This window comes from Ambystoma mexicanum, chromosome 9 (genome assembly GCF_040938575.1).
Source record: "Ambystoma mexicanum isolate Mex_15411 chromosome 9, UKY_AmexF1_1, whole genome shotgun sequence".
Lineage (NCBI taxonomy): Eukaryota > Metazoa > Chordata > Amphibia > Caudata > Ambystomatidae > Ambystoma > Ambystoma mexicanum.
The window spans coordinates 979,088,531-979,114,318 of record NC_090931.1 but is presented as its reverse complement, the minus strand read 5'-3'; the positions used below and the strand labels follow the sequence as shown (position 1 = coordinate 979,114,318).

General features: G+C 40.8%; 1 protein-coding gene across 4 annotated transcripts in view; it reads right to left on the bottom strand.

The window, feature by feature from the left end:
* HAT1 (histone acetyltransferase 1) overlaps window positions 1-25,788 on the bottom strand; it is an 827,312-nt gene that overhangs the window by 671,038 nt on the left and 130,486 nt on the right. The gene's annotated exons all lie outside the window — the stretch shown is intronic.

Sequence of the window (25,788 nt, the reverse complement as noted above, 5' to 3'; positions counted from 1 at the left end):
GCAAAGACTAGCAGAAGCAGTTCCGCAGGTTCTCGGTCTCGGCATGGCTCACCAGAAGGACCTTCGACTTCTAACATGTCTTATGAGGCGGTAGGTCAATTACACTAGGTGTGAAAGCAGCATGTACAATTCCTGAGACATTAGATTATTAAGGTTGCACCTTGCTGGTGACTGGTTATCATCACTTTGGACCTATATTTAGTCTAGAATTTTTTTAAGCTGCAATGTTTTTTTTAGCAGTAGTAAAAAAGTAATAAAATATGGGAGGTCAGATGGCCAATTTAAAAAAAATCCATTCATGATCTGAGGAGTGGGGCAAAAACAGGATTCTGCTGCTACACAATTGGATGCGCCAGCTGCAATGTCTCTTGCCAGGGAATTGCCACTGCCTGTATCCCTGGTTGCGGTCCCTTCCCACGACTCCCATGAATGCTCTGTCGCTCAACTTTTTGCAGGCCAGGTTAGGAGGGTCAGACTCTGTTGTGTCCAAGAGAAAAAAACATGGTATCCAAATCAATTGCCTCCTATTTCTCTACAATGCAAAAGATTAAAGAGACAGACCCTCAAGATCAGGGATGACAGGGAAGCTAATCGCTGTGGACTCTCTCCAGTCTGTGCAATCTCAGACAGACTGGGTCCGTTTGGTGATATAGGAGGTTGAGGAGTCAGGGACAGAAAATGTGTTCTTGAATAGACCACCTATGTTTTCAGAGGCAGCAGATACGGATTCAGACTTCTATTACTTCTTACTCCTCAACCCCGGCACCTGTCATCAATAATTAAGAATATCGACCAAACAGCGGTGGGGGTTACAGATCCAATTGTTAGAATTGAATTAGGTTCTGAGCTCATTAATGGCACTATTTGAGAATCTACATCCTGACAATCTCACGCCTTGTTGCTGCATCCAATATGGGGAAAACAAACATATGGGCGTAAGCGCAGAGTATTACTGCTGAGTCGACAAAATAGTTTATTGTGGTGTCTGAGTCCGTAGTAGAGAATGGGCTACTTAAGTCTGATCAACTTTTGTCTAGGGGAGATGTCTGAGGTTGAAGAATGGAGAATGTGTTTATAGTGGAGTGGGGTTAGGTGGCGGAGGGGGTGGGGTGTCCTCTACCTTCCCCCCACCCCACCAAATGATTGGGAAAACCAAAGTCAAACAGCAACAAAAACAAAATAATCTAAAAACGTCAAACAGTCCTCCAACTGGATTTTTTTGATTTTTTGTCAATCCCAGTAAAGAACGTACAAGCTCCAAAGCCTATGATGATACAGGAGGTTGTTGGGTTTTCTGCTGAGGGTCAAGTTAGGGAGACATTATTATTGCTTCCTGAGGTTGGACTTTTTCTTTGAATGAAAAATAAACGCATTGCGACTTGGGCCTCTCCGTTTTTACTTGGGAGGGAGGTGAGAAAACCTCTCGCGGGGAGTTGGGGGGAGCCCCGAAGACAACAAGGTCTGATAATCTTGCCCCTTGATAAGGTTCTCAAGGCGTGGGTAAGGGTAAAGAGAGCTGGTACACGAGGCAGAAGGTGGCCTCGTAAGAAAGACCTATGCAAATGGAACTTTTGGGGCTTCCGACTTCCCCTATGGAGGCTTCACATCACCCCTGGTCTTTTGGGGATTGTCCACATAATGCTGGGAGAAAAGGATACGCTTCATCCAGCATCCTGCATAATGCCAATCGTTTGGAGGGGAGGATACAGGAGAAAAGAAGGTCCTCAGCACAAATGGCATGAAGTTAGGAAAAAAAAAAGACCAATTGGCCATATTAATAATAAACCGAAGGGCTGGAAGCTTAAAATTTTATGTGTATCCCATGAAAATTGGCACATGCTGCTAAATCGCTCCGGCATTCTGAGGTTGCTTTCTGAGATTCCTTGTTTAAGTGCTATAACTACGAAAGATCTTGAAAGAGTTTATTTCCCTTATGCAAATAGAACAGAGGTAGCAACAGTTGCTGTTCTATCAAAGATCGTTTTTGACCTCCTATTGAGTGAAATAACATCTCTCCGCCAACTGATAGGATCCTCCTCAAAACTGTGTCACTAACCTTCAAATGCCTAAACAACGCAGCCCCACCTTATCTAACGGAAAGAATAACTCGTAGAATGTCCACCCGTCCCTCCAGAGCGGCAAACTCCTGCCTCCAAGTACCTTGATTCAAGCAAAAAAAACACAACTGGTGGGAACAGTTTCCCTGTAAAAGCTGCCCAGTACTGGAATGTACTCCCTCTTGAGCTTAGAACAGATCAGCCCCGCTATAGCTTCAGACTTAACACCCTCAATTGGCTACGATTCAACGACCACTATGACTAATCTGACTTGCTTTGGACTAGATTGTCTCTGCTACGTACTTTCGTTCAGACTGTGATTGTATGTATATATCTGTATATATTTTTACTGTGCTTTAATGTATATAAGCCTTATTTGACTGTATCCTGTAACTAAGCTATAAGTATCCTTGTATCCTGCTGCGCCCGGTTACCTAAGGGTTTGGTGCGCCCAACAAATTCAATAAACTGGGTTTCAATCTTTTTCAGATCGATCCCCAGTTGCGGCACAATACCATGGGAGAGTGGGGGTAGTGAGGCGAGATCGGTGATGTCAAACAAAGTGGACGGGATAGAATGGAGAGCTGTAGCTAGGTTTGAAAATATGGGTTTTAGTACTGGCCAGGAACAAAGGGCGGATTGATTTAGGAGACCCAGTGAGAGGAAGGATTGGTCCTGGGCGTCCGATGGGATTAATGAATATCCACAATCGAGGCAGAGGGAAAGAAGTTGGTAAACTTTCAGTCTCATCTGGGAACAGTTGTGGTCATAATCATTTATTTGGCAATTTGTATAGCGCATCTAACCCGGAGGTATCTAGGCGGTGTTCTTACAGAAGAAAACCGGCCAAACAAAGGTTTCATAGTTACACATAAACATGACAGTCTAAGTAGGAGTGATATTTCTGTTGCTAGGATTTGAAGTGCTGAACGTGAATTAGTTGCATAGATCCTGGGTGAAGAGCCAGGTTTCGAGTTATTTTCAAAAGGTACAGAAAGAGTACTCTGACCCAAGTTTAACTGTTAGAGTGTTCCAGTGTCTACCCGCTACTACAGGGAAGCTGCCACCACCGGCTTTCTGCAGTTTCAATCTTGGTGTGGATAGCAGGTGTAGGTGTGCTGAGCGCATGGGCCTGTTAGCTTGGGATCTAGTAATTTTGTCTACAAGGTACGTCAGGGCTGACTATTTACAAATCGGACTTTAGGGAAGTTCCTACAACAATATGTCATTTTTGTTGATGGGTACGTCATTTTTCTGCCTGGCAGAAAAGGGGCCCTGGGGAAGAACCTCTGGCGGCTAGGTAACATTAATAAAAGAAGGGGCGGGATTGGGGTAGACCACCAAATTATGGGAAACAATGGTATGCTTGCCGTCCAAATAGGTATAAAGATCAGCAGAGTTAAAAAGAGGATGTTACTAGTGAACATTTACTGGCACACTATTGTGTAAACTGGATGCCATCTTGAATTAAGTGTCAGGTTGCATAGTGAGCTGGCCATCTATTTGGGTGGACGGTTTGATAGTTCTAGCTGGTGACTTGAAGTCATATTTTGGGTTTTTTTTAAGCAAATTTGTGGCAGATCCCCTCTATGGGAAAAGTGAAACATGGCAAGAGATGGTTGGAAAGTTTGGAATATTTTGGTCTGCATCGGGTGAATGGTACAGCTGAGGGTGACCTACCAAGTCAGATCACTTGGCCTTGGGGGACAGACAGTCAATTCTGGATTATAGGTTTGTTGATGGTCTGTTCCATATTTGTGCACATTTAAACGTGATTCCATATGAGCGGAGTGATCATGACATGATTGTCGCAGAGTTTGAAATTCCCCTTTGTAAGGGGATAAGTCATACTCTACCTCCAGTCATGGTCAATCATGGGACCAAAAGAATAACATGGAACACCCACAAGGTTTCACTTAATAGGGTGGCAGGGGTATTGGCCTCTACTACCTTGGATTGGAAGATGGAGTTTTACTCTAACCACATTGACTACTTTGTTGGGGAACTACCAACAAAAGCTGAAGCCAAGTAAACATCAGGGCCCACTAAACACAGTCACCAGTTTGATCTTACTGTGTGGGGTTAAAAAAGAAAAAAAAAAGAAAAAGAAAACAATAAAAGGGCCAGAGAGGAAAAATCAAGGTAAATGAAAATAAATATTGAGGTGATTCTCCGACCCAAGCGAAGGAGGTGAAGTTAGCCAAACAAGCATGTCGTAATTGGTCCAGATGACAAGGTACAGCTCATTCAAAGCAATGCTGAATTAATACTGGAATCCTAGATATTCTAATATAGAGTTAAGAAAGGTAGTGAGGTGCAGAGGAGAGGGACACAACCCTGACACTAGGTTGTGATTGTCACAACCCTGACACTAGGTTGTGATTGTCACAAGAACAAAAGAAAGGGTGTCCACGGGTTGTGGATCACTCGAGTCTTCTGCACACGGAAAGTACTTTCAAAAGATAAACAATAGTGAATTAGTATATTTCATGAATACTTCTCACAGAAATTTCACAAAAGTTTTAAATTCCCATTGATTATAAGAGCGGACCCACTGCTCCTGTTTAGTGTTATTCTCGTAAATAATTGGATCTGTTTCTTTAAAAAAATTATGATACGGTTTCCACAACTTTAAAAATATACACAATTTGTACAAGTTTCTTCATGCTAAAATCAACCTACATTTAGTTAATCTATTACAGAAATATTACATGCATATTGTGTTATACAGCTATTCTCTGTATGTTATAGTTTTCAGTTCAAATACAAACGCTCAACGCGTTTCGGGGCTCTGGTTCCCTTCCTCAGGAGCAAAAACAAATACTTATACAGTGTTCATAGATTCAAATATTCTTCTAAGATCTTCAGAGAAATCCGTGTAGCATAAAGATAATAAAACGTGATTGTGTTTTAGTGTTATTGTACTAGAGGAAAAGTCATTTGTATCAATAGAGATTAATTCCTCACTGTTTGAGATGGCCCTACCTCTCACTGGTGCCCCATGAGGCGGAGAAGAAAAAACAGTCATTCCCCATCCCGGAGTAGCCTAAAAACAATTGGGTAGATTTGAGTGATTTATCCCTGATCATTCGCTGCTTGGGCATATATTTCAAGAAGTTCAAGTGATCTTTCCATCATCAGGACCTACCTCCTTGTGTGGTTATAGCCACACGATGTGGTTTATCTTTAAGTGGTCAGCTCTTCAATGGCTCTTTATTGTATGTCTCCGATAGACCCTCCAAGCTCCAGCGGGTATTTAGCTCCAACTCTCCATCTATATAACCATGGAGGGGAACCTATTGCATCTCTTCTGTAATTTCAAATAATCCTAATCTGTTGCTAGTGATAAGAAACTAGCCCATTATCTATGTACCTTATTTGGATGCTCATATAACCCGTAGTGGACGTTTGTGAACTCTAGTGGCAGCTGCCTCAATTGAATGGATTGTGATCCTGAATCGAAAAAAATATTGCGGGGCTCACTATGCTGTCCTTAACGAAAATGCAATGTAGAGTGTTAAGAAACCTCTAACGCTTACCCTACAAGGTAGGTCTTCTATTGTAATCGGGTCCTATGGTTCTGGATAAACGGGAGGGCCGTATCCCATTCAAATGCACTGGCGCCAAAACGCCGTGGGGAAACCTGAAGGTAAATAAACGTCTGTCAGTGCAGTATTTTACTATCACAGATGCACATCAAGTGGTGCGCGGGTGCTACGATTCAGTTTTACAGTAGTGTATTGCAGTAGTGTTTGGAATTCAATTGAAAGTTACTGTGACGTGTAATCGTGTATGCATGATGACATCATATGTCAACAAAGGACGTCAACACGTTACGAGTGTGTCACTCACTACGATATTGCATGAAAGTGAAATTGACATGCTTTCTTTAGCCTGGGGCACCTCTGCTCACAATCTACATTCAGATTATTCTAGCCATAGTATATTTTTTGGGATTTTCATTAAATACTTGTCATTGTTTTTTGAGAACACTTCCTTCATTCCATTAGTAACAATTTAGAACATCTGGCACTGGATTATGTTGCATGACATCATACCATGTGACTTCTATTTCATGTATAGATCACTTTATTCCATTGATAACATTTTTACATTTATTAATGTTGTATTGTTGCCATTAGTCCATCTCATATTCATGGGTTAAAAATGTCAATCAAGAGAAGCTCTGTCTATATACCAACGTTGACTCTCACACATCACACTATACTGTAGCACATGTGTGGAGAACCTCTCCTTTCTCTCATTCATTATGTGCTCTACACAGGGTATAATTTTGCAGAAGGGACAGATGATGATAAAAAGCCTATTAGTGCAAGGAACAGCTTATGGTTGTCTATTCCCAACCCAAAAAGGAAAAGATCAGTGGGATCATAATATATACTTCAGTTAGAGTGATTTTTTGGTAATATTTTAGGATTGGTTTAAGAGCCAAATTGATCATGATTTTTCATTTTTTTTTTTAATATATTAGGATTAAGGTTTTAAGAGCCAACTTGATACGACGAATGATTTTTTAGGAAATGTGTATTGAATTGGGTTTGTTTAATCTGTTTTAGTCACATAAATTAAGATTCTTTTTTAATGTTTTGCTGGCGCAGGAGTCCAGACTAACCCCAGTATCCTGTGTGAGCAGCCGACCCGTGTTTTCCTTCAGTGCTTTTCAGCACTAGGAATCACTGTTTCTTTAAGCGGAAGGACTTCCATTAAAAACTCAGCACAGGCGTGTAGCGCCGTGCGTATTGACCGGGCAGGAGTCCAGTCTAACAGTCTAACCCCAGTCTTGACCCAGGACTGACCGGAATGGCTGGTGTACCAGAGATCATTGAGGTGGCGGCAATCCCCATACGCCCAAGTACAAACCCGCGTACAGGCGCTGTGGAGGAGTCAGAACAGGCTGACGCAAACCTAAGGAAGCAAAAACCAAAACCAGGTCAGAAAACAGACAAAGTAAGCGCAGGTGTAAACATGAGAGTATGAAAGGTGAAAATGGCTTCGCAAGTACGAGCGGGGGAGCGAACTTCAAAGAAACGCCTGCAAGTATCACATGACTCCTATCTCACTCAAGTGCTCATGTGAGAAATGTTACTGAGCTAAATTACAGGGCAGACGTTACCGTTGCAGAGCTGCTGGAAGTAGAGTCCTTCGGTGAGCAAGACGCACATAGCCAAACAAACTAATGAGAACAGAGTAATTACTACTGAGAATAGCCCTAACAAAGGACGAGATATGGGCGAGGAAGAAAACTGAGACGAAGGGTGCCTCGAACTCGGTAGTGAACAGGAAACCGAAAAAATGCATGCAAGGACAGAGGCAGTTAAGAAAACTGGTGCGAAAACGCATACGGTAAACGTGTTGTCAAATCGATTAAATTCAGGTGCCTTGAACGGTCATAAGACGCTGAGCTTGCGGGAGGAAAACGGTAGCGAATACGAACACGTCTGCTTTAGACAATGTTTCAGACAATGAAACGGAATCCGACAACTTGATTGTAACTGAGAACCAGCAAAGTGAAACTACCAAATGTGAAGATGCTCATTTGAACAAAGCACTTGCCACAAATGCTGCAACTGAATGGGACCACGAAGACTATGAAGCGGAAAGAGGAGAGAGTGGAAACGGGTGTGACATAAGTGGCGCAGGTGACGAGTGCATGAACACATCGCACAGAGCCATTTGCAAAAACAGGCAAAATGTGTAACCAACAAGGAAACAACGGCGATAAGGATGATATGAGAGATAATGAGGTGGTCTTTGAAGACAATGATGAAAACCTAAGCACAATTAACAAAAAACAACCCAGAATTCAAAGACCCAGAGGAATCCATGAGAAAAGACTACATGAGAGAGATAGCGATATAGAGATAGATATATAGTACACCGCCACGGTAGTGGCCATGTAGTTATGGTCAAGTTGCCGATTCCATAGGAAGAGCACTTGGAGCGGCTTATAACTTCGCTCCCCCTGGACGAATCCTCACCAAACTTTGCAAAAGTAGTATATGGGCCATTCTGAATTGTTTTGCCAAGTTTGGTGAGGATTCGTCCAGGGGGGGCCCCAAAACTTCTGTTTTTCCCATAGACTGAATGGAGGCCAAACCCCTGGACGGATTTTCACAAAATTTGTGGCAGGAGGAGCGGCTTGGTCCCGAAAGCGTGCTTTTGTAAATTTGGTGACTTTCCATGTAGTACTTTTTTTTAAAATGACCAAAAAGTAGGTATTAAAAAATTAGTGATATCTATGTCCGCTCCGCGGTCACACTTCCCTGTTCGCTCCACGAACAAGACACCGATTGGCTAAGGGACTGGCGTCATGACCGCAGACACACGTCTCTGCCGATTGGCTGCAGCGAGACGTGTTCAGCGTCAGATTGTTTGGATGCGCCCGACATCTTGGCTCCGCCGACCGCGGAGCAGGTACCAGCGGCAACAAGCTATTTCGAAACCTATTTTGCTGCGTCAAAGTGCTTGGGGAGTTTTAGACAGTAAGAGATGGGTGAAAAACTGCTTATGTTCTGGCGGTAGGTGTTCCTGATGTACTTTCTATGGACGCCTTGTTCGGGATGTTTGTACGTACAGAGAATGAGGGGTCTAATAAGGGTAGTATTTCAGTCCGTGTTGTGTACAGGGAACTTGAAACTGTTCTAAGGACACGCGTGCTGTTAGCGAACATTGAAATTGAGTACCTGCCGTATTTACATTACTTTTTCCAATGCGTACGCCATTCATTCGAACGCCGCCATGGGTGTGACATGCTGCGGTGGGTGTGGCCAGGGCCTAGAGTCTTGGATGCATGGCCGTAGGCCGACGGCCATACTTCCAAGACTCTAGGCCCTGACCACATCCACCACAGCATGTCACGCCCATGGCTACACCTGTAGTATTGTTTATGGATTAGCGCATTGTGGGGCATATGTACAGTCTTGGCCTTTGCCCATGCACCCAAGAACACAGTTATAAGCACTGGAGGTCTAAGCCACTGCACAGCCATAACTTCCATTATCTATGCACATACAGCTAGGAGTCCAGCCTCTGGCCAGAAGCACTGAAGCATACCACACCTATAGATACACCTGTATCTCCGTCACATCACGGACGTGGTTGTGGGGAGGACCTGCAGTCTTCGGTGCATGGCCAAAAGGCCATGCACCCAACAACAAAGTTATAAGCTATAACTTTATAAGCCAACATAGATTTTATATAGTGCAGTGGTTGTGGGCAGGACGTACCCTTTTGGGTGCATGGCTGAAGGCTGTAGGCCACACACTGAAGAGTGTAGACCGTGCCCACAAGCACTGCAGGACATCACTTTCATACATCACAGCCATACATTCAATTATGTATCTGGTAGGTGTGACCAGGGCCTAGAGTCCTGAGTACGAATTGAGTACATGGTCCACTTACAATGTTTCATTGGATGGGTGTGTTAATGATGTATAAGCGACCATGGATGTAATATGCTCTGCTGGTTGTGGCCAGGGCCTAGAGTCTCGGGTGCATGGCGTAGGTCATACTTCCAAGACTCTAGGCCCTGGACACAACCACCACTGCATGTCGCAGCAATGGATACACCTGTAGTATTGCTTATGGATTAGGTGGTTGTGGAGAGTGTGTAGAGAGTTGGGGGCATGGCCGAAGGCCATGCTCCCAAACCCAACTTTATACGTAGTGAAGTTAGAAGCCACAATGTGTGCGATATGCTGTGGTGGTTATTCCCAGGACCCACAATCTTGGGTGCATAGCCAAAGGCCATGCACCCAAGACTGAAGTCAAAAGCAGTGAGGTTATAAGTGAACATGGGTGTGGTGTGGTGCGGTAATTGTGTGCACGTCATAGCATCTTGGGTGCATAGTCTGCAGCCATGCACCCAAGAGTAAACTTATAAGTAATCAAATTACAAGCAGCATGGTTTTGATATGCAGCAATGGTTGCGGCTAGGACCCATCGTCTTGGTTGCTTAGCCGTAGGTTATACAACGAAGATGCTAGGGCCAGCCTACAGCCACTGCAGCATATTAGTGCCAGAGATTAGACGTGTAGATTTGCATATGTATGAGATGACTAATTATACTTACTGTTTACTTTGTTCACAATCCATATATGTCTTACATGACTTTAGTACTTGGCGGAGCGATACTTTTTCAATTTCTGTGATAAAAGAAAAAAGCATATTAGTGTTTGCATTTTAAGAAGACTTATTACACTGTATAATAAACAGTTTAGCTTTTTTCTTTTTACCCTCATATTTAGTTTACAAACCAGTGTACTGTGCATTATGCTCAGTTTCTGTGTTTGTTTTTCAAATCCTTGGGTCTGGGAGGAAAAAAATCCTTGTCGGATTAAAAAAAAAAAAAATCTTTATTTGCTATGCTACACACTATTTCTTTCTTTCTTTGACCGTTTCCTTCTTTCTGATTAATGTTATCTTTGTTGCCTTGCTGCCGATTTTTAACAAGAGTTAGATACCTGTTGGCGTAGTCTAACTGTGCATTTGTGGTGACGGATCTGTGATATTCATTTATCTGTGTCGTTGTAATACACTCTTGGGCAGTTAGACTACAGTTCGAATACGCCAACAGGTATCTTTCACTTTATTTTTTGGGGGTAATGTTGAAGTACACATTAGTTATAATATTTTGGCTTTAAGAAGATTAAATACGCATTTGTAAGATTAGCTGGCAATCTCTGCTTTACAGTAATGGTGCTATCATTACATTCCAACCATCCACATTTCTTTTTAATGTATGCAGTGTAGTGACCTGCATTGGTTGTAGCTCCTGCATGGTAGATTATACAATACGGTATGGATACGTACACAAATTGATCATTTGGGATTTGTTCCTGTATCACATTGCTACAGAGAGTGCATGTAGGTTTCCACATGTATGAAATCTGCAAGATTTCATTTATAGGTATGCTTTTGTTTTCCAGTACTTGTAGTAAGTACATTAGAAATTCTTGTGGATCGTCTTGTGTGTTTATAGTGAATCTCCTAATTCCAGCACAGTAGTTCAATTCTTGTCTTATTCCGTGAACACTGTACGTGTTGTCAGGGTAGTTTGTTGCGTTTCTATGCAGGACTAACATTTGCAAATACAATTGGTCTGTACTGTGTAAGTAAATATTGTTAACAATTGGTGGCAATTGAATTAGAATATTTGTTGCTACATTTGCACAGCAACTTACGCCAGTTTCATTTGAAAATTTGAATGGATCAGCTAGTTCTGTATCCGAGTGCACTTTTCGACCTTTCTGTTCTTTGTTTGAAGAAGTACCTGGTTTACTTTCCCTAATAGGTTCTTCTTTGCTTGTGGTAATTGATGAAGCTTTAGCTTCTTTTGTTTTCTTTGAAGGATTTACTGTCAGATTCTATTGCATTTCTGTTTTAGTTTTCTTTTACCACGTTTTACTTTTTCTGGAACACGATATTGTTTCAGATGTGGGGTGTACATTGAATGGAGTCTATTGTATTCTAAAATTCAAGGAATATCAGCGTTCACTTTACTTGCAAAGTTCATTAGAATTAGACCGTCAAGTGTACGTAAGCGTGATAGCGCTACGTAGCTCATGCCTTCTTTAAAGACTGTTTCCTATATCTATTAATGCTTTGTCTAGGGTAAGACCTTGGGATTTATGAATGGTGACTGCATAGGCAAGAGTTAGAGAAAATTGTTCTCTACGTACATACATGTCTTTGAAGAGAGGGAATCGAGCAGTTGAGCGCCCTATCCTTTTCACTTCTGAAAGTTTGACAAAGCGAATATTGACAAACTGAATGTTTTCATCACGTGGGTATGATTGAAAGCCAACAACTGTACCCAGTGCCCCATTAACTAGCCCTTGCTCCACGTCAAGGTTACATTTAAGCATTACTCTACAATTTAAGGATAATTTTCATATTTTTTCCAACCCTGCTGTGTTGGAGATTGATTTTTCTAAGCTATGTAGTCTTGCTGTAGCCTGCTCACACATGGGTAGCGTCATACCATATAAGTCTAGTTTGTCTGTGGCGCTAATTTCTATAATTGGTTGCATTTCTTTGTTTAACATTGTTTAATTGAATTTGAAACAACTTGCAAGAGTTGGCATACAGGCCATACAATTGACATTTTTGTGCGCCAATTGTTCCATAACATCAGTAGCACATGTATTATCGCCATAAAGTGCACAAATGTGCCTTTTTTCAATATGGCTTTTGCTTCTTGCAAAAGTACACCAACTCTAATACTTTAAGATATTGGCATAAGTGAGATCTGCAGATTGCCGCATGTTTTCCGTTCATGCTCTGTATTGGAAATGTTGCCAAAAGGTTGACAATTCCTATACTGCCCACAGTTTTACGGCAAAGTTTGTGTCCTAATGTTTTAAAGATAGGTTCACCTTTCGCTGGTGTCAATTGTAGAAGATCTCCGAAAACGATAATGTGTTTTCCTGCAAAGAGTTCTTTGTAGTTTGTTTTAAGTACTTCTTGCAATCTGAGGTGAATCAAGGCCAACATTAGGTAGGAGACCATACTCACTTCATCTATTTGTAGCATTTTCATTTGTTTTAATTCTCTGCGTAGTTCCATTGCAGCTTCTGCAGAAAGTTTGTAATAGTCTAATTTGTTTTGGTTCTCTACTGGAAGGAGTAGTAATCGGTGTAAAGTAACACCACCTATGTTGTATGCAACTAAACCTGTGGGGGCAGTTACAACAGCTGACAGTTTGTTGTTCGTCAATTGAAGGAACTTGCTGATGATTTTGATTAAGAATGTTTTTCCTGACCCAGCTTCACCACCGACGTACGGCAGTATAGGTTTGTAATTTTGGCACGTACATTCTTTATTTTCGTGTTGCACAACATGTACAATTTGTTTTGTTACGTCTTCAAAAATGGCGCGTTGATCTTTAAGTTTTGCTTGTTGTACAGTTAGGTCTTCGATATCTTCTTGATAGTGACACATGGTGTTTTCCACTTCTGTCATAGCTAATTCTGCCTCATTTGCTATTAGTGGCTGTCCTAGTGGTTCTTGTCTTCCTGTTACAGAAGGTTGACTACTGTCGGAAGAGTCCTTATCTAGTTGGGACTGAAGTTTTTTGTGTTACTGCTCATTGTGTAACATTTTTTTGTACTGCGTAAAGTTCACATCGGTGATATCGCTTTCATTTGCTTTGAAAGCATCTTCATAGCAGTCACAGTTATCTATTTTCTCTTCTCTTTTCTCCACAGTTTAAAAAGTTGTAGCAGAGACATGAAACATAGTTCTTTTTGTTGAGGAGTTTTTAATGATAATTTACCATGATTAATTAAGCTTCGTTAGGTAAGTTTCACTAAGCTGCCTTCACAATCGGTTACTCAATATCTACCTTTGCTTTCAGCGGGTTTTACACTATTTTTGTATGCAGAGTTTTGAGCTATGAGGTATAGACACATGCTTTCCAAAGTGCTACTCCTGTTCAGATAGTATGAGTCCAGTAAATTGTTTTTTAAAAGGTCTTGGCTGTTGGGATCATTTCTGGCAATTTTTTCTATGTCCTCATATTATATCAGAACCCTTTTTCTAGCTTTAGCAGGACCAAGACTTAGCCATACTATGTTGTCTGATTTTCCATACAAAGCAGTACCAGTTAAACGATCTGCTGCTTCATAGGCACCACATTCTCTAGGAGAGAGCATTTGTATGCCTAGGCTGTACAATTTCCGTGATAGTGTTTTGTCTGATGCTAGGTCATCCCAGAGGTCTTGAAGCTCTGTTTTTTCTGCTTTTGTTACGTAGGCTGTAACATATCGTGCAACAGCAGTAGAACTGTCTGCAATGTACTGCACATCTATGTTTGCATTGTAATCATTGATATATTTTGATTCTTCTGTTCTTTTTATGTAATACATGTTCTTAGGTGATTTACCTTTAACACTATGTCGAACAGAAGACATGAAGTTATTCACTTCACCTGTTTCTGTAACTGGTCTTGGGAAACCAAAGCGGCATGTGGCGTAGTATTTACCTTTGTTTTTGTATTTGCGATGCCAATATTTGCCACATTTGTGTCTTTGAAATTGTAAAATCTGCCCATGCAGGTCACTGTGTCCGTTGTGACGGGATTTCACAATTGACATATTTTTGGATGAACTGCAAAACAGTGGCATCACTGTCGTGCCCAAATTTAGGTGCACCTTTGATCCATAAAAGCATGTGAATATGTGGTGCTCTTCTCGCTTGATATTCTTTTCTCCAAAATAAGTGTTGCACTTCTCAGAGGGGAGGAACAGTTTTATTACAATTAAAGTGTAGCATAGCAATGAAACGATGATGGAAATATCTTGACACATTAACTGGATCTAGAGAGCAAAATTCTACAGGTGTTAACGTATCTATGTTGGTTTTTTTGTTGTTTGCTATGCGTAGGAACTCATGTAAATCTTCCCATGTATATTCTGCACAACTTAGTGTCGCAAACCAAGTCGGTGGTCCAAGGTTTCTGATCATACAACGTATGTCTCCGTGCCGTCGGAACCAGTACTCTTTTGTACCATGCATGTTTGCAAACAAATTTGTTATACTTGATTGTAAAACCTCATCTTTTTCCTGTACTTTTTGTATTAATTGCGTAGCTGACATATTTTGAAAGTGGGTTCCAGATTTCAAAATGTGTGCAACTCCGTAACATAGCGTTGCTAGTTCACTGTCAAAGAGTAGGTGGAATATGTATTCCACATTTTGTCTAAATCTGAGATCGTGCGAATACATTCGTAATGAGCGGCATTCGGATGCCGTAATCCGAGTGGGTCTATCATCGTACCTTCCACCTTTGCCAGTAGGAAATAGCAGTGGAAAAGCACGTGCTTCTATACTTTCTTCCCATATACTCATTGGTGAATCTCTGGTTAGTCGCATTTGGTAAGTTTCTAGTGCATCATCTATGCTTTCATTGGAATGCAATGGATGAATTGTGTACTGGTCCAAAAGAGTGCATACTGCAGCAGGATCCAGAACTTAGAGTTGTCCAGTTTCTGATGGCTCTTGAATTATTTCAGTTGCTTCCCTTAAGTTTTCTTCAATATTTATTTCCTTGTAGTACTCGTTATTGTCTTTCAGATATTGCAAGGCTTGTCTAACTTTATGCAAGTCTACCAGTTGTTGCCAATTTTTTTTATCCTTTGTTGGTACACCATTTACCAAGACAATTGAAGAATGCTCTATTGATCGTTGCACTCCTAGAGTGTGTACATTTTCGGTTAGATCTAATGGCAAATAAACTACTTTGCCACAAATGCCTTTCACCAATTCAGAGGGAGGTCATTTTGCTGTTTTTGGGTGAAGGCATATAATCGCTTGAAAAGGGTGAACTGTTTGAATTATGATGCTCTTATACAAATTGAGTTGTTGCAGGGTTTTTGGTAGTGGGAACAATTCCAAATTGTTTGTGATAGCACTTGAAGGAGTTTGGTTGTGGTCTAGTTTTGTTGTGCAGTAACTGCAACATAATAGGGGTTCTCTTATTTCATATTTGTTTTCTGCTAAAAGGTAGAGAGCTAATTGAAACCATTTGGAATCTTCATTGTCTTCTATTTTGTATGCTATGTCTACATTTTTTGTATTCCTTTTGTAAAACGTTCTGTGGCAACACACACACATGGTTTGGTACTTCAGCCAATGCACTTTTAAATGTTAGTATTTCTTTTTTGTATGGGTGTAATAGAAGGTTGCTATGCAGCATTGTTGGTAGTCTTATTGCATTTTGTAAGTGGCTTTCACTTCCAAAATATTTTCTCTGGATACGGTCAATTTCTTCTTGTAGGTATTTGGGTGTACCATGCAGAAGAGTGTTATTTAAATTGGCTAATTCTGAAGCTGGACTTTTAGCATAGTATATTTTATACACTAGATTTCTTACATTTGAATAATGTATTGATACCCTTTTGATATCATGGAAGGTGCTTTTGCAAATAGGTCCAGAAATGCAGGCTAATGAAGGTCCTTGCAGTCCTGTGTATTTGCACCCTGGACAGAAATCCACATTTTGCAGCATTTTCATTTTGTCTTTACCTTTTACATACTGATTGAGGAACTGACGTAAAGATTTGAAAGATTTGTTAGGAATGGCACACATTGATGTGCACGGCCATTTGTATACCGACGGTCTGGTTCAATCAAATCGAGAGGTAATTCTGAGTTTTCAGGGGATACTTTTCCAAGCACAGTTTCTTGTTCCATGATGGTATTATTGATTTTTTCATACCTCGTCCACTGCTACGGATGGCAATTGTGTTTATTTGATTTTGTTTGTATGCTTCTTCATTAAAATATGGTTCTGTGGTTGTCGTGTGACTCCATTCACCTCCACAAATATGTAAGAAGTTATTTTTGTTCACATTCAATTTATTGATAAGTTTCTTTTGTAGTTTGGTACTTAGTTTTGTTAGTGATTTCATCCTATTTAACACTAATATGAACAGCTTCCTTTTGAAAAGGATTGCACTGTCCACGAGAGCTTGTAGGATTAATTTTCTACGGTAGGTTTTATGGGTCGAGGAGGATTTCGGTCCTGTTATTATATTCTGAAGGACTCTGGAGAAACATTTTTGCTAAAATACTTTTTTTTTACTATGGGTTCTTGTTACTACATCAGGATTAATAGGAGAATTGTTAGCAGTACTGGCAGACGATTTTTTGTGAAGAGTTTTGCGTTTCATGCTACATTTTGATGGAGGTAAAGTTTCGGTAGTTGAAGCTTCCTTTGTTTTCCGAAACGACTATATTAGCTGTTTTGTTCCAAAGTTCTCTACAAACTCTGCTACAGTTGGATGCTTAGGTTGGACACTTATTTTTATTTGCTCTACTTCTGCGTTCCTTTCTACGGACTTGCTTTTTGGTAGGCATTCTTTGGGGCCTGTTGAAAAAAAGAAGGCACGGTTTGGTCTGTTGTACAATGTACGTGTGCTGTGTGATGGGGAAACTCTTTGTGGTCGTGTGTCAATGTGCATTGGCCTCTTACAATGATTTGGGAAGGCTATTTCTGTTTTTATACTATTACAATGTGCTTGAGTACAAAGTGGCTTACTGGTGAGGAGAAGCACTAACAGTAAACGGAATGGCATAAAATTAAAACAGCTATTTGTTTTCTAGTACTAACATTTTAAGGATTGTGTATGGTATTTGCGTTCCAAACACACAGGGATTTGTGAGCCATTCTGCCCGTTATTCTTAATTTAATAAATGGGGATCTGTGGGTAGAACGGTTCAGAAATCAATGTGTGCCTTGGTGCACAAATTAAATTAATAACCCACACAGTCCGAGTAATAGTTAGAATATAAAGGTTGTACTGTACTTTTTTTTGCAGAATGACCAGGTTTTTTCGGATGTGTCATTTGCAGTGTAGATGCTGTGGATTTTCAGAAGAGTAGTTTTCACTGTGATTGTAAAAAAGAAATAAAAAAAATTAAAAAAAATTAACTGTGTGCTTAAAGCAGTGATGTTACTATACACGTTACTTTTGCATCTTTTATCAGAGTATTCTTCTTTCATATTTCGACAGTGCATGTGCACATTTCACTTCACTATGTGCTACCTCTGTTATTTGCAGCATCTTAGTTGCACGTGCTTCAGAAATGAGTACAATTTTTAGGTTATTAAAATGCCTTGTTTTTTTAAAGCTGTATTATCTATAGCAGAGAGGTTTGTAAGCGAAAGGTCATTATAGTAGATGGGAAAAATTCCTCTACTTTCATATTACAAGTACGATTCCAAAAAATCGGGAGACCCTCAGCGGGGGATGTCACCACAGTAATCGGGAGCGTTTATTTTTCTCATACGATCGCATTGCAAGTAGCATTAATGTAGGTGGTACACGTTACAAAATTCAGACATTTTCTAATGGACAATAGAGTTTCGCGCTCAATAGGGATAGTTGTGACATGTACAGGTTATGTGGGAGACAGTAAAAAGTAGTGCGGTTTGTCAATGAAGAACAAAAAAAACGAATATCTTGCACATAAAGGGGGGAGCATTGGCATGTATTTCCTATGCAGATTTATTGGCATTAATTTGTTTAAATGCAATCATAAGGGTTGCAGATGTTCTCTGCTTAAAATATGCATACCCGTACTTTATACTTATGCATGTGCGCATGCATGGAAATGTACGTAGAAATCCGCGACATTTGCACAGTAGTTTTTGAAGTAGGTGCTTTGCAATGATATGCGACCCCTTCAGAGTCATCGATAGTACATTTGAAGTGCAAAATGTTGATGACGGAGTTAGATTTAGCGATGTTGGTTGCGATTGGTGGATGGCTGTGTGACTGCTTAGTTCGGTCGGATTTGCGACCGATGTGGAAAGGGTAGAAGAACTGGGTAAGAGTTACATGCCGCACGTAGACAATGCTTGTCCGCGGGTAGGGCGTGTCACATACAGGTTTCTACAGCAAATCCACCATGGAAAGATGACTGTAGGCATCAGCCAATCAGATGTTCACATTGCTCTTTATTGTCGAAAGACGGTGCGTATACTGAAGATGGCAGATGTGCAGAGGGTCAGGGTTTTGGTGCTTGGAGATATTTTTGTCCATGGTTTACAGCACTATGCCAAGAGTAGGCATGTGGCACACCATTTCGATGTGAGTGGAGGTGGTGTGGTGCGCTGAGAGTGATCGCAATGTTGAGGCAACTGTGGAAGTTTGCCGACACATGCGTACGATGACCACTCCTCATGTAGTACTTTTGCACTACGGTGCTTGCCATTTGGGCTACATGACTTCTCGTACTTTGTTGAAAGATTTGGAACAGTTGGTTCAAGCTGTCATGAACATCTTTCCAACTACGAATGGTTTACTCCCTAGAGGAAAATGGGACAACAGTTCTGTTTTCTGTCCTGAACAAAATATTGGGAGGTGTATCATCAATCGCGGCATGCGTACATTCATGTTACAAGCTGGTATGTTTTTCTGCAGCCATGATAACATTGTTCCCAGTAATGCAGATTATTCTGAAGCAGATGGTGTTGCGTTATCTTCTTTGGGAAATGCGATATTCTTTTGGAATGTAAAGCTTGCTTTAGAGAAGGTTCTATAATGGTTGTAGGAGTAAAGCAAGAACATTTAAAAAAAAAAAAAAAACTCACAGGTGTCTAAGGCATCTGCCCAAAAACAACAACAACAAAAAACGGCTCTTTCCAGAGCCCACCTTAAAGGGGAATAATACTTAAATGTACAGTTGTTACGCTCCGATCCTGTACGTGTCCGCAAACATGGCGGTTGTTTGCAGGCGGCGCATGTTAACATGGGAAATTCTGGGGTGGAGACACATGCAAATGGGAATGAGAGGAGCTAGGGATTGGTCAGTAAAGTTCAGTGGGTGTGTTCTGAATGGAGAGATTTAATGACACGGTCTTCTCCCCGACAGGAGACCAGACAGCCATGGCTCTGTGTGCGCACAAACAGATTATCTGGATTTAGGGAGACTCCTGGATACATTGGTTGAAGGTGAATGCAGAAAGTTGCGGTCTATCTGCAGATCTTGGATTAACTCATGTGGAAGTGCACTGGCATGGCGTGTGTGGAATGAGGTGGCTCAACTTGGTACCTCGCTGTGCTACTTTACAGAAAGAGCGTCCTGATATAATTCTCATTCTTTGTGGAGGAAACAGTTTAGGCCATGTCTCTGGAATTTCTGTGCAATTTGCAATGAAGGAAGGACTTGCGAAGGTCATGGACATGTTTCCAAATTGCCAAATACTTTTTTCCCGTATTGCACAAAGACAAATATGGCTGCGGTCCTCTGCATTTGGTCCACAAATGGAGAAAGCGAGGCACAATGTAAATAAGGCGGTTTGTGCCTTTCTAAGAGATGTTGGCATGTCCTCATTCCACAATGAAAACATTTTGTTTCGCAGCACTTTCATTTTTCGCAGAGATGGAGTCCATCTCACATATGCTGGCAATCAGATTTTTCTTCGTAAAGTACAATCTGCATTGCAACCTTTTTTGGATTCACTGTAACCCATCTGACAATCCGTTTTTTCAAATGTACAATTTTTGAAGCACACAAAACATCACCACTTACTCCCAAGCGTACAGTCCATTGGTTTTGCTCCGCTTGCACCCTCCATTTTTGTGTGTCCTACGACTGTCCGCAGACTTTCAAAAATGCGCAGAGGCCTACAACGGTCACTTGATAGTTCTATTGTTCAACTAAGAAACGCGGCTCTGAAAAGAGCCCTTTTTTAAAAATGTTTGTAGTTTTCCACTTCACTGCTTTTGGGCACACAACATACTAGGAGAGCAAAGGAGGGTAAGGAAAGGACACAAACCACGGGGATAAGAAGGGGCATGTGGAGAAAGATATAGGGTGAGCTTTACTTGGATAGGAGGCACTTCTTCTGGTGCTCTTTGACCGTAGCCTCAAAATCACTTCGAAAACTCTCCCCCCTGCAGAGTACTGCATCGCAATACACACACAATATTGTCACCTTCAAAAGGTAAGGGTCAACAGCATCGCGAATGGCTTGTGAGGCAGCTAGAGGGATGTGCTCCCCCACAGGAGTGTCTCTTGTGGTGAGAGGATCGGACACGGAGGATGCTGTGGAGGAACTCAACCTACTAAGTTCTTCACATGGCACCACCTTGCGAATGTCCGCACTGTGGAACAAAGTTAAATGTCGCTTCATGGTTGTCGTACCAAAGCTGTACGCACCAGGTCTCCCGCGAATCAGCACCAACTGGCACTGGTTACACCTCACCAGGTTCGAGCATGCTTTTGGTACGTTCCCATAAACGGAAAACAACTGCCACACCCATGACTCCCGGTGAGTGCTTGGAGTGCGGAGTTCCTCCACCTCATTCTCTTCTTCCTCTTCCTCCTCCTCCTCCTCGATCTCTACATCCTCACCCGTATATCCCTCTGCAGGCCCTCGGGGAGGTGGTGGCGGTAGAGTGTTTGGGGGTGGTGCTGAGGCTAATGAAGCAACAGTACCCATGGATGCCATAACGATTACTTTCCTATTGGTCGCTACAGCAGTAAAGGCAACAAAACTCAATGTGCTATAGCCAGAGGCACAATGAAGATGCACTCGGGGGTGTGGCCATTTATAGGGTTAGAGGGGTACGGCTTACGACCATCTTCATCACTCAAAAGCGTTCCAAAAACTTTGAACAATACGTGCACAGGTACAGCTATTGTATGGCAAATGTGAAATGATGATTTTATACTGTGAAATAATTTCCCTTTCTGTATATAACTTCTTTTGTAATGTTGCGGAAGCACACAAACTGCGCAAATTAGTCCACACGCTCAGCGTGGGTGCGGTCACATGATGACGTCCTGAACACATCCTCAAGGGAAATGAGTGCCCGCTGGACAGAAAATACAGAGTTACAAACGTGCGTATGCACGCAAATGTCCTGCGGACAGTGTTTGGGTCCTGCACCGAATTAAAAGTGCGACACGAGTGAGACGGACAGTTAGGGACAGGCGCAATGTTCGCTGTACTTATGAGTGTACTGCGCATGTGCAAGCATTATCTCATGACTGTACAGACCGGTCCAGTGTCCTTAGGACACCTCCATTTTCTTTGACTACAAGCATACCGACAACCGCCCCTGCTCTACGGACGTTTCCATCTTGGATGCGGACAATACGGACATGTATAGGGTCCTTAAGACACTCCCATTTTGCTCATTTACTGACATCCCGGACACCTGGTGTGTTCTAAGAACATGTTTTCTCGTTTAGGAGCGGTACAGAGAGCTATAATGTCCTTAGGACGCCCCATTCTGTTTATTTACGCACAACTTGCACAGATGGTGCGTTCTAAGATCAGTTCCATCTTGGTTGCCATTGCTACAGGTAGGTGTATTGCCTGTTCGCAGACATTTAACGTTGTTAAAAAAAAAAGTTCCCTCAACTCTTCATGAACAACTAATCTACAAAAACTTTCAAAATGCACACACTTCAATCAACAGAAACACAGGGGGAAGCATATACTGACATGAATATAGGGGAATTAGGGTTCAATACAGGCTGGTTGTGAGGGGAAGATTTGTGCGGGAAGAAGGGATGGATGTTTCATCAAAACGTCTATTTTCCCCTTGAAGGTTTGGGGACATTTCACTAGGGAATGGAGAAGGGGGGCAGGTACAGGTGGGACAGTGATAACATACTTTTCCTCTCACAAACTCCTCCACAAATTCCCTTAAATTTTTAAAATTATAATTTAATGTGTCCATTTTCAGTTCTATCCTTTTCAGCCTGTCTTCCTCTGTTTCGTTTGTTGGCCTTTCATCTTTTTTTTCCTCGTCTGTTAAAAAAAAGATACATATGTTAAATGCCCATACAATACTGACCATTATTTCGCTTATGCAGAGCAGTGTGTACCATTCTTATCGCCATCTTCGGACATTTCCCCATGCGGAAAATTCTCCTCCAACCACTCTAAAGTACTGCACATTTCTGAATCAAAACAGAAATACATTATTTTTTCTGCATCTCATACAAAAAAGTGCACACATAAGAAAAATGAAGTTCACTTACTATTTTCTTGTAAATTGTCTTTGTTGTGCTGTGTGCGTCTGTCGCTTCTGGCTGCACAGTTTCTGTGAGGTAATTGCGATGGAGGCATATCTTACTTTGTTATGGTATAATCCATTTCATTCTACATGGTAATTAAATGCATGGGTAATGTCTGAGACGTGGAGGTTCAATTGGTTAGTTATTAGTACTTACAATGTGTTTGTGTTCTTTTTAAAACTTGTGCATTTCTAAAATGGCACAATAGTACAATTTCAGATACCCCCTTACTGTTTGGGTAGTGTTGATCTCGTCCGCGCCCGTCCGCAGACAGGCACTCAGTCCGTGCCTTTCAAATATCATTAGCGAGGGGGTTCAGTATGTTCCATCTTACATGTATATAAAGTAAGGGAATTATAGTACATATCTCCCAAATTCACATGATGAAAGTGTACATTCAGTAAAAAAACTTTGTTAACGGGATGTTATGAGTAAGTTGCCCTACTAAAAAACTATGAAATTCACTAACAAAAAAAAAAAAACCTTTGTAAATGTGACATTATGGTTGAAAGTAAAACCGAAAAACCCCTGAAATTCGCCAGTTATGGTAGGCTAAGCAACCATAACTGCCCGCACCACTGTGCACTGCTAATACTAACACCAAGGACAAAGATGACATCACAAATGCCATTGACATCACTGATGACATCACATGTGTAGCCCCTTCGTTTTTGTTCATTGCCACATCTAGGCCAGGTGGCTTTATTTACTGACAGTCAGAAACTTAACTTTCAAAAGGTATTACATTTATAGATATTGCTATTGTCACATGTTCTTACAATACTTTCCATAGAATTTAATCGCATCTTATGATGTGCATATATAGGGGAAGAAGCAGGCCTGAAACACAGGAATCATTTTAGTGTGTGTGAATACAATCATGTAGATTATACACAGTTACTAATGATACTGCCTCTTGTATGCTTACTTTACTCTCCATATATAAGCCCCATCTTTGTATGCATTGTAGTCTATTTATGTTTTGTGTGTATTACTAGAAATATGTAGTAAGTAATGCATTTTTAGCAACTTAGTACATGTTTCACAGACCACAAAAGTGTGATAGAAACATTCACCTTTTTATTATACAACTTTGGAATGTACAAACATAGAACCTCTGCGGTGTATGCTGCATCCAATACCTACATTTCTCTATGAGTAGGTTCCTGTACTAGAACAAAACACTGCAATGGAATTTTCTTTAGAACACTACATTGGTGACGAAGTATGTACTTTATTACACATGTCCCGATAATCCCTGATACATTTTTGCTACAATTACATTCACAACCCCTCGTCTGAAAAGTAATTGCCATGTGATGTCATCAATGACATTTGTGATGTCATCTTTGATGTCCTGGGTGTTAGTATTAGCAGTGCACAGTGGGTGGTGCGAGCAGTTATGGTTGCTTAGCCTACCATAACTGGTGAATTTCAGGTGGTTTTCCATCTTTGGCTGATGAAATAAGAGAAAATGAGAGACGAAGTTCCATTGAAAAGATGAAAGGAGGGGATGCATGGACTCCAAAAAAACCATGTGTATGAAAACACAAAAAAATACAGGAAGATGGAGAAAAACGCCCGGATGATCAAATTCAACATGAAAAAGGCAACCAAAAAGCAGCTGAGGAAGAGGGAACACAGACGAACAAAGTTCTCACCCTAAAATAGACGAACAAAGTTCTCACCCTAAAATAAACGAACTAGGAAAAGGAAACTACAGACATGTGAAAACCGAGACATACAGGGAAAACAAAATAACAAAACTACAATAAGAGGAGAACAGGAGGAAGCAATAATAGGTCGACAGTGACGACCAGTTAGTGGATTCAGTCACACAGTCAACGTCGGCAAAACCAAATGAGACAAGAACACCAAAAGATGCAAAACCAGTACCTATGGCAAAATCCCAACTATCAACAGCAGCAGAGATACAGATCTATAAAATCGTGATGGCAGCAATGACCATCTCATTGGCACCATATACAAAACTATGAAGCAATTAATGAAAATGTTAAAGACAACAAATATGCTAGCCACTATACTAAATAAGTTAATACAAATGGAGGTATTCACATCCAAAACTGCTGAGCGGATGAATCAAGAAGCAGAAGCCTCAGCATCGTGGCAAAAGGAGATTATGGGATCTGGCAATGAACGAGCAAGGTGAAAGAAACCAAATAATGGCAGATATGATGGACACAATTAAATGGATGAGAAACACAATAGAACAAAAGGATAAAGGAGGCGAGTACGTCTCAAAGCCTTAGAACACAAACTTCAAAAGGGAAATGCAAATGATAAAATAACAAAGTATAAAAAAGTGACAACTCGAGGATATGGAAGTGAAAGGATACCAAGTCGGTACAAAAATACTAGAATTTGGGGAGAGAATCAATCAAAAAAGTAAACAAGGAAAAGAGCTTGGAAAGTTAATAAAAATTGAAATATCGGAACACAGACGTAATACGACTCAAATAATGAGCCGAAATCACACAAAAAAATTGAGAAACTTCAAACAAAAAAAAAGAACAGAAGGTGGTTCAACAGCAACAAAAGAAAACAGAAGTAATTCTAGATAATGGAAAGAAATCTGGAAAAAGTACAAAGAAGAGCGAAAGAGAAAGTACAACAGACTGGACGAAATATACTGTGTTCCATGTAAACAAAAATCTGTTGAAAAGACCTAAAGAAACAGAAAACAGACTATGTCAAACTCAAATAAGCAAAGGAAACAAAGATGATAAAAGAAAAAAAAAAACAGAACATAAACATACCGAAGAAAAAAAGGAAGCAGATCGCAAGCATTTTTACAAAACATTCAAAACTCCACAAAGGGGAGAAACCGTCCAACTAACTGAAAGTAAAAGTAAAATACAAACAATAAATGTAAAGTCTGTAGAAGGAGACAGTGACATAGATCAAGTTGAAGATGAGATGGAAGAGACGGGTGATCTAATTAAATCATTCTATATAGAAATAAACTAGTCATGGTCAGAAAAAGACAAGGTTGAAGAAGAAAGTGAAGAGACAGAAGATCAAAAGGAACAAAGATGACTCTAATCACATTCAAATGAAATCTTTGAAAATGATGCTCAGGAACATGGTTAATCAAGCGAGGAAGTGCAATTTCGAACATTAGCGCAAAAAAGGAAAACATTTGACCTAA